The sequence below is a fragment of the Amia ocellicauda genome, unplaced genomic scaffold, assembly GCF_036373705.1.
Source record: "Amia ocellicauda isolate fAmiCal2 unplaced genomic scaffold, fAmiCal2.hap1 HAP1_SCAFFOLD_80, whole genome shotgun sequence".
NCBI classification, from domain to species: Eukaryota; Metazoa; Chordata; class Actinopteri; order Amiiformes; family Amiidae; genus Amia; species Amia ocellicauda.
This window is the reverse complement of record NW_027103006.1, coordinates 147,937-157,500: the sequence shown is the minus strand read 5'-3', so window position 1 is coordinate 157,500 and position 9,564 is coordinate 147,937. Positions and strand designations below refer to the sequence as shown.

Below are 9,564 nucleotides of genomic sequence, written 5' to 3'. Positions count from 1 at the left end.
TTGTCATTTTGTTTTGAAAGCAGAAGAATCATTCAACAGGTTGCTGAGACAAATGTAAACCAGTAAAACATATGAAGAGAAACAAACCTTGAATATAAGTTCAGTTGTTTAAACATTTGACAAACTATGGTGAGGGGGTAAGAAAACACACAAATCCAGCAGCTCCTGTATTTCAATACACCAGAACCCAATATTATTGGCGAGTCGGGTAGTCCATCATCACAGTTCGAGGGCAGGCATCATTTCAGTAATTTCATCCCGTTGCATTCACATCCGTGCCTTGAATGAGATTGAATGTGATCTTTGCTCTCAAGTATGTTCCCAAGTTTTACACTTTCGTGCTTTGCATGAATGGGAATGGAACCGTGTGTGTTGAATGAGGCTCCTTGTGAGCACTGATCTTTGTCCGGTGGAGTTCCTTTTTGTGTTGCTGTAATTGTGTCATTTCTCGATGAGAAAGATTAGGCAACATTTAGTCACTTCTAGCCATGATGCTCAATTTATTTACGAATGTACCCTAGTTACTAGGGACCGTTTACGTTGGAGAACAAGATCTATTGTATGCCTGTGTATTTGGGGAAGTCAAATCTGAAATAATGATGAAATTGCGTGTATCCAAAGTTAAAACTCGTGATTTGTCGCGCTCTGGTGTGTAAAAGATGCAAAAGCTTACAGCACCTGGTATTCCCAGGCGGTCTCCCATCCAAGTACTGACCAGGCCCGAGCCTGCTTAGCTTCCGAGATCGGACGAGATCGGGCGTATTCAGGCTAGTATGGCCGTAAGCCAGGGAGGCTGTCCCTGACGCTCTACTTAAAGGGATGGCAATATCCGTTTCTGCCGTTCATACTTACAGTTGAACTGTCTCTCTACTCTAAAGCCCGGGACACACCAGCGCGCCGCAGACAGTCCCTGCTAATATGCCACGTTGTGGCAACGTTGTGCGTTAGCTGGGGTGCCACACCAGACCGGAACTATATTTTACAAAACGAACACATTTGTCTTGATAAAACAGCTGTAATTGAGTGCCTGACACGCCAGTCAAGCGCAATCTTGAGAAGGTGTGCATTTCAGTAAGGATTTCAATTGACATGCAGTATGAAACTGAAAGGAGGTTGCATCACTATGATGCATAACATTGCATGTATTGTATTTTCAAGTGTGTGCATTCATCCTGTTGTCATTTTGTTTTGAAAGCAGAAGAATCATTCAACAGGTTGCTGAGACAAATGTAAACCAGTAAAACATATGAAGAGAAACAAACCTTGAATATAAGTTCAGTTGTTTAAACATTTGACAAACTATGGTGAGGGGGTAAGAAAACACACAAATCCAGCAGCTCCTGTATTTCAATACACCAGAACCCAATATTATTGGCGAGTCGGGTAGTCCATCATCACAGTTCGAGGGCAGGCATCATTTCAGTAATTTCATCCCGTTGCATTCACATCCGTGCCTTGAATGAGATTGAATGTGATCTTTGCTCTCAAGTATGTTCCCAAGTTTTACACTTTCGTGCTTTGCATGAATGGGAATGGAACCGTGTGTGTTGAATGAGGCTCCTTGTGAGCACTGATCTTTGTCCGGTGGAGTTCCTTTTTGTGTTGCTGTAATTGTGTCATTTCTCGATGAGAAAGATTAGGCAACATTTAGTCACTTCTAGCCATGATGCTCAATTTATTTACGAATGTACCCTAGTTACTAGGGACCGTTTACGTTGGAGAACAAGATCTATTGTATGCATGTGTATTTGGGGAAGTCAAATCTGAAATAATGATGAAATTGCGTGTATCCAAAGTTAAAACTCGTGATTTGTCGCCCTTTGGTGTGTAAAAGATGCAAAAGCTTACAGCACCTGGTATTCCCAGGCGGTCTCCCATCCAAGTACTGACCAGGCCCGAGCCTGCTTAGCTTCCGAGATCGGACGAGATCGGGCGTATTCAGGCTAGTATGGCCGTAAGCCAGGGAGGCTGTCCCTGACGCTCTACTTAAAGGGATGGCAATATCCGTTTCTGCCGTTCATACTTACAGTTGAACTGTCTCTCTACTCTAAAGCCCGGGACACACCAGCGCGCCGCAGACAGTCCCTGCTAATATGCCACGTTGTGGCAACGTTGTGCGTTAGCTGGGGTGCCACACCAGACCGGAACTATATTTTACAAAACGAACACATTTGTCTTGATAAAACAGCTGTAATTGAGTGCCTGACACGCCAGTCAAGCGCAATCTTGAGAAGGTGTGCATTTCAGTAAGGATTTCAATTGACATGCAGTATGAAACTGAAAGGAGGTTGCATCACTATGATGCATAACATTGCATGTATTGTATTTTCAAGTGTGTGCATTCATCCTGTTGTCATTTTGTTTTGAAAGCAGAAGAATCATTCAACAGGTTGCTGAGACAAATGTAAACCAGTAAAACATATGAAGAGAAACAAACCTTGAATATAAGTTCAGTTGTTTAAACATTTGACAAACTATGGTGAGGGGGTAAGAAAACACACAAATCCAGCAGCTCCTGTATTTCAATACACCAGAACCCAATATTATTGGCGAGTCGGGTAGTCCATCATCACAGTTCGAGGGCAGGCATCATTTCAGTAATTTCATCCCGTTGCATTCACATCCGTGCCTTGAATGAGATTGAATGTGATCTTTGCTCTCAAGTATGTTCCCAAGTTTTACACTTTCGTGCTTTGCATGAATGGGAATGGAACCGTGTGTGTTGAATGAGGCTCCTTGTGAGCACTGATCTTTGTCCGGTGGAGTTCCTTTTTGTGTTGCTGTAATTGTGTCATTTCTCGATGAGAAAGATTAGGCAACATTTAGTCACTTCTAGCCATGATGCTCAATTTATTTACGAATGTACCCTAGTTACTAGGGACCGTTTACGTTGGAGAACAAGATCTATTGTATGCCTGTGTATTTGGGGAAGTCAAATCTGAAATAATGATGAAATTGCGTGTATCCAAAGTTAAAACTCGTGATTTGTCGCGCTCTGGTGTGTAAAAGATGCAAGAGCTTACAGCACCTGGTATTCCCAGGCGGTCTCCCATCCAAGTACTGACCAGGCCCGAGCCTGCTTAGCTTCCGAGATCGGACGAGATCGGGCGTATTCAGGCTAGTATGGCCGTAAGCCAGGGAGGCTGTCCCTGACGCTCTACTTAAAGGGATGGCAATATCCGTTTCTGCCGTTCATACTTACAGTTGAACTGTCTCTCTACTCTAAAGCCCGGGACACACCAGCGCGCCGCAGACAGTCCCTGCTAATATGCCACGTTGTGGCAACGTTGTGCGTTAGCTGGGGTGCCACACCAGACCGGAACTATATTTTACAAAACGAACACATTTGTCTTGATAAAACAGCTGTAATTGAGTGCCTGACACGCCAGTCAAGCGCAATCTTGAGAAGGTGTGCATTTCAGTAAGGATTTCAATTGACATGCAGTATGAAACTGAAAGGAGGTTGCATCACTATGATGCATAACATTGCATGTATTGTATTTTCAAGTGTGTGCATTCATCCTGTTGTCATTTTGTTTTGAAAGCAGAAGAATCATTCAACAGGTTGCTGAGACAAATGTAAACCAGTAAAACATATGAAAAGAAACAAACCTTGAATATAAGTTCAGTTGTTTAAACATTTGACAAACTATGGTGAGGGGGTAAGAAAACACACAAATCCAGCAGCTCCTGTATTTCAATACACCAGAACCCAATATTATTGGCGAGTCGGGTAGTCCATCATCACAGTTCGAGGGCAGGCATCATTTCAGTAATTTCACCCCGTTGCATTCACATCCGTGCCTTGAATGAGATTGAATGTGATCTTTGCTCTCAAGTATGTTCCCAAGTTTTACACTTTCGTGCTTTGCATGAATGGGAATGGAACCGTGTGTGTTGAATGAGGCTCCTTGTGAGCACTGATCTTTGTCCGGTGGAGTTCCTTTTTGTGTTGCTGTAATTGTGTCATTTCTCGATGAGAAAGATTAGGCAACATTTAGTCACTTCTAGCCATGATGCTCAATTTATTTACGAATGTACCCTAGTTACTAGGGACCGTTTACGTTGGAGAACAAGATCTATTGTATGCCTGTGTATTTGGGGAAGTCAAATCTGAAATAATGATGAAATTGCGTGTATCCAAAGTTAAAACTCGTGATTTGTCGCACTCTGGTGTGTAAAAGATGCAAAAGCTTACAGCACCTGGTATTCCCAGGCGGTCTCCCATTCAAGTACTGACCAGGCCCGAGCCTGCTTAGCTTCCGAGATCGGACGAGATCGGGCGTATTCAGACTAGTATGGCCGTAAGCCAGGGAGGCTGTCCCTGACGCTCTACTTAAAGGGATGGCAATATCCGTTTCTGCCGTTCATACTTACAGTTGAACTGTCTCTCTACTCTAAAGCCCGGGACACACCAGCGCGCCGCAGACAGTCCCTGCTAATATGCCACGTTGTGGCAACGTTGTGCGTTAGCTGGGGTGCCACACCAGACCGGAACTATATTTTACAAAACGAACACATTTGTCTTGATAAAACAGCTGTAATTGAGTGCCTGACACGCCAGTCAAGCGCAATCTTGAGAAGGTGTGCATTTCAGTAAGGATTTCAATTGACATGCAGTATGAAACTGAAAGGAGGTTGCATCACTATGATGCATAACATTGCATGTATTGTATTTTCAAGTGTGTGCATTCATCCTGTTGTCATTTTGTTTTGAAAGCAGAAGAATCATTCAACAGGTTGCTGAGACAAATGTAAACCAGTAAAACATATGAAGAGAAACAAACCTTGAATATAAGTTCAGTTGTTTAAACATTTGACAAACTATGGTGAGGGGGTAAGAAAACACACAAATCCAGCAGCTCCTGTATTTCAATACACCAGAACCCAATATTATTGGCGAGTCGGGTAGTCCATCATCACAGTTCGAGGGCAGGCATCATTTCAGTAATTTCATCCCGTTGCATTCACATCCGTGCCTTGAATGAGATTCAATGTGATCTTTGCTCTCAAGTATGTTCCCAAGTTTTACACTTTCGTGCTTTGCATGAATGGGAATGGAACCGTGTGTGTTGAATGAGGCTCCTTGTGAGCACTGATCTTTGTCCGGTGGAGTTCCTTTTTGTGTTGCTGTAATTGTGTCATTTCTCGATGAGAAAGATTAGGCAACATTTAGTCACTTCTAGCCATGATGCTCAATTTATTTACGAATGTACCCTAGTTACTAGGGACCGTTTACGTTGGAGAACAAGATCTATTGTATGCCTGTGTATTTGGGGAAGTCAAATCTGAAATAATGATGAAATTGCGTGTATCCAAAGTTAAAACTCGTGATTTGTCGCGCTCTGGTGTGTAAAAGATGCAAAAGCTTACAGCACCTGGTATTCCCAGGCGGTCTCCCATCCAAGTACTGACCAGGCCCGAGCCTGCTTAGCTTCCGAGATCGGACGAGATCGGGCGTATTCAGGCTAGTATGGCCGTAAGCCAGGGAGGCTGTCCCTGACGCTCTACTTAAAGGGATGGCAATATCCGTTTCTGCCGTTCATACTTACAGTTGAACTGTCTCTCTACTCTAAAGCCCGGGACACACCAGCGCGCCGCAGACAGTCCCTGCTAATATGCCACGTTGTGGCAACGTTGTGCGTTAGCTGGGGTGCCACACCAGACCGGAACTATATTTTACAAAACGAACACATTTGTCTTGATAAAACAGCTGTAATTGAGTGCCTGACACGCCAGTCAAGCGCAATCTTGAGAAGGTGTGCATTTCAGTAAGGATTTCAATTGACATGCAGTATGAAACTGAAAGGAGGTTGCATCACTATGATGCATAACATTGCATGTATTGTATTTTCAAGTGTGTGCATTCATCCTGTTGTCATTTTGTTTTGAAAGCAGAAGAATCATTCAACAGGTTGCTGAGACAAATGTAAACCAGTAAAACATATGAAGAGAAACAAACCTTGAATATAAGTTCAGTTGTTTAAACATTTGACAAACTATGGTGAGGGGGTAAGAAAACACACAAATCCAGCAGCTCCTGTATTTCAATACACCAGAACCCAATATATTGGCGAGTCGGGTAGTCCATCATCACAGTTCGAGGGCAGGCATCATTTCAGTAATTTCATCCCGTTGCATTCACATCCGTGCCTTGAATGAGATTGAATGTGATCTTTGCTCTCAAGTATGTTCCCAAGTTTTACACTTTCGTGCTTTGCATGAATGGGAATGGAACCGTGTGTGTTGAATGAGGCTCCTTGTGAGCACTGATCTTTGTCCGGTGGAGTTCCTTTTTGTGTTGCTGTAATTGTGTCATTTCTCGATGAGAAAGATTAGGCAACATTTAGTCACTTCTAGCCATGATGCTCAATTTATTTACGAATGTACCCTAGTTACTAAGGACCGTTTACGTTGGAGAACAAGATCTATTGTATGCCTGTGTATTTGGGGAAGTCAAATCTGAAATAATGATGAAATTGCGTGTATCCAAAGTTAAAACTCGTGATTTGTCGCCCTTTGGTGTGTAAAAGATGCAAAAGCTTACAGCACCTGGTATTCCCAGGCGGTCTCCCATCCAAGTACTGACCAGGCCCGAGCCTGCTTAGCTTCCGAGATCGGACGAGATCGGGCGTATTCAGGCTAGTATGGCCGTAAGCCAGGGAGGCTGTCCCTGACGCTCTACTTAAAGGGATGGCAATATCCGTTTCTGCCGTTCATACTTACAGTTGAACTGTCTCTCTACTCTAAAGCCCGGGACACACCAGCGCGCCGCAGACAGTCCCTGCTAATATGCCACGTTGTGGCAACGTTGTGCGTTAGCTGGGGTGCCACACCAGACCGGAACTATATTTTACAAAACGAACACATTTGTCTTGATAAAACAGCTGTAATTGAGTGCCTGACACGCCAGTCAAGCGCAATCTTGAGAAGGTGTGCATTTCAGTAAGGATTTCAATTGACATGCAGTATGAAACTGAAAGGAGGTTGCATCACTATGATGCATAACATTGCATGTATTGTATTTTCAAGTGTGTGCATTCATCCTGTTGTCATTTTGTTTTGAAAGCAGAAGAATCATTCAACAGGTTGCTGAGACAAATGTAAACCAGTAAAACATATGAAGAGAAACAAACCTTGAATATAAGTTCAGTTGTTTAAACATTTGACAAACTATGGTGAGGGGGTAAGAAAACACACAAATCCAGCAGCTCCTGTATTTCAATACACCAGAACCCAATATTATTGGCGAGTCGGGTAGTCCATCATCACAGTTCGAGGGCAGGCATCATTTCAGTAATTTCATCCCGTTGCATTCACATCCGTGCCTTGAATGAGATTGAATGTGATCTTTGCTCTCAAGTATGTTCCCAAGTTTTACACTTTCGTGCTTTGCATGAATGGGAATGGAACTGTGTGTGTTGAATGAGGCTCCTTGTGAGCACTGATCTTTGTCCGGTGGAGTTCCTTTTTGTGTTGCTGTAATTGTGTCATTTCTCGATGAGAAAGATTAGGCAACATTTAGTCACTTCTAGCCATGATGCTCAATTTATTTACGAATGTACCCTAGTTACTAGGGACCGTTTACGTTGGAGAACAAGATCTATTGTATGCCTGTGTATTTGGGGAAGTCAAATCTGAAATAATGATGAAATTGCGTGTATCCAAAGTTAAAACTCGTGATTTGTCGCGCTCTGGTGTGTAAAAGATGCAAAAGCTTACAGCACCTGGTATTCCCAGGCGGTCTCCATTCCAAGTACTGACCAGGCCCGAGCCTGCTTAGCTTCCGAGATCGGACGAGATCGGGCGTATTCAGGCTAGTATGGCCGTAAGCCAGGGAGGCTGTCCCTGACGCTCTACTTAAAGGGATGGCAATATCCGTTTCTGCCGTTCATACTTACAGTTGAACTGTCTCTCTACTCTAAAGCCCGGGACACACCAGCGCGCCGCAGACAGTCCCTGCTAATATGCCACGTTGTGGCAACGTTGTGCGTTAGCTGGGGTGCCACACCAGACCGGAACTATATTTTACAAAACGAACACATTTGTCTTGATAAAACAGCTGTAATTGAGTGCCTGACACGCCAGTCAAGCGCAATCTTGAGAAGGTGTGCATTTCAGTAAGGATTTCAATTGACATGCAGTATGAAACTGAAAGGAGGTTGCATCACTATGATGCATAACATTGCATGTATTGTATTTTCAAGTGTGTGCATTCATCCTGTTGTCATTTTGTTTTGAAAGCAGAAGAATCATTCAACAGGTTGCTGAGACAAATGTAAACCAGTAAAACATATGAAGAGAAACAAACCTTGAATATAAGTTCAGTTGTTTAAACATTTGACAATCTATGGTGAGGGGGTAAGAAAACACACAAATCCAGCAGCTCCTGTATTTCAATACACCAGAACCCAATATTATTGGCGAGTCGGGTAGTCCATCATCACAGTTCGAGGGCAGGCATCATTTCAGTAATTTCATCCCGTTGCATTCACATCCGTGCCTTGAATGAGATTCAATGTGATCTTTGCTCTCAAGTATGTTCCCAAGTTTTACACTTTCGTGCTTTGCATGAATGGGAATGGAACCGTGTGTGTTGAATGAGGCTCCTTGTGAGCACTGATCTTTGTCCGGTGGAGTTCCTTTTTGTGTTGCTGTAATTGTGTCATTTCTCGATGAGAAAGATTAGGCAACATTTAGTCACTTCTAGCCATGATGCTCAATTTATTTACGAATGTACCCTAGTTACTAGGGACCGTTTACGTTGGAGAACAAGATCTATTGTATGCCTGTGTATTTGGGGAAGTCAAATCTGAAATAATGATGAAATTGCGTGTATCCAAAGTTAAAACTCGTGATTTGTCGCGCTCTGGTGTGTAAAAGATGCAAAAGCTTACAGCACCTGGTATTCCCAGGCGGTCTCCCATCCAAGTACTGACCAGGCCCGAGCCTGCTTAGCTTCCGAGATCGGACGAGATCGGGCGTATTCAGGCTTGTATGGCCGTAAGCCAGGGAGGGTGTCCCTGACGCTCTACTTAAAGGGATGGCAATATCCGTTTCTGCCGTTCATACTTACAGTTGAACTGTCTCTCTACTCTAAAGCCCGGGACACACCAGCGCGCCGCAGACAGTCCCTGCTAATATGCCACGTTGTGGCAACGTTGTGCGTTAGCTGGGGTGCCACACCAGACCGGAACTATATTTTACAAAACGAACACATTTGTCTTGATAAAACAGCTGTAATTGAGTGCCTGACACGCCAGTCAAGCGCAATCTTGAGAAGGTGTGCATTTCAGTAAGGATTTCAATTGACATGCAGTATGAAACTGAAAGGAGGTTGCATCACTATGATGCATAACATTGCATGTATTGTATTTTCAAGTGTGTGCATTCATCCTGTTGTCATTTTGTTTTGAAAGCAGAAGAATCATTCAACAGGTTGCTGAGACAAATGTAAACCAGTAAAACATATGAAGAGAAACAAACCTTGAATATAAGTTCAGTTGTTTAAACATTTGACAAACTATGGTGAGGGGGTAAGAAAACACACAAATCCAGCAGCTC

The 9,564-nt window shown here is 43.3% G+C and overlaps 8 non-coding genes across 8 annotated transcripts; all 8 read right to left on the bottom strand.

Moving 5' to 3' along the window:
• Positions 1 to 666: 666 nt before the first annotated feature.
• On the bottom strand, positions 667 to 785 carry LOC136743397 (5S ribosomal RNA). Its single transcript, XR_010815461.1, has one exon. It is a non-coding gene; the product is annotated as a 5S ribosomal RNA (ribosomal RNA).
• A 1,056-nt stretch (positions 786 to 1,841) lies between these two features.
• LOC136743396 (5S ribosomal RNA) lies at positions 1,842 to 1,960 on the bottom strand. Its single transcript, XR_010815460.1, has one exon. It is a non-coding gene; the product is annotated as a 5S ribosomal RNA (ribosomal RNA).
• Positions 1,961 to 3,016: 1,056 nt separating this feature from the next.
• On the bottom strand, positions 3,017 to 3,135 carry LOC136743395 (5S ribosomal RNA). The gene has a single exon (XR_010815459.1). It is a non-coding gene; the product is annotated as a 5S ribosomal RNA (ribosomal RNA).
• A 1,056-nt stretch (positions 3,136 to 4,191) lies between these two features.
• Positions 4,192 to 4,310, bottom strand: LOC136743591 (5S ribosomal RNA). Its single transcript, XR_010815647.1, has one exon. It is a non-coding gene; the product is annotated as a 5S ribosomal RNA (ribosomal RNA).
• Positions 4,311 to 5,366: 1,056 nt separating this feature from the next.
• Positions 5,367 to 5,485, bottom strand: LOC136743394 (5S ribosomal RNA). Its single transcript, XR_010815458.1, has one exon. It is a non-coding gene; the product is annotated as a 5S ribosomal RNA (ribosomal RNA).
• Positions 5,486 to 6,540: 1,055 nt separating this feature from the next.
• On the bottom strand, positions 6,541 to 6,659 carry LOC136743391 (5S ribosomal RNA). Its single transcript, XR_010815456.1, has one exon. It is a non-coding gene; the product is annotated as a 5S ribosomal RNA (ribosomal RNA).
• A 1,056-nt stretch (positions 6,660 to 7,715) lies between these two features.
• Positions 7,716 to 7,834, bottom strand: LOC136743683 (5S ribosomal RNA). Its single transcript, XR_010815737.1, has one exon. It is a non-coding gene; the product is annotated as a 5S ribosomal RNA (ribosomal RNA).
• A 1,056-nt stretch (positions 7,835 to 8,890) lies between these two features.
• Positions 8,891 to 9,009, bottom strand: LOC136743578 (5S ribosomal RNA). Its single transcript, XR_010815635.1, has one exon. It is a non-coding gene; the product is annotated as a 5S ribosomal RNA (ribosomal RNA).
• Positions 9,010 to 9,564: the final 555 nt, after the last annotated feature.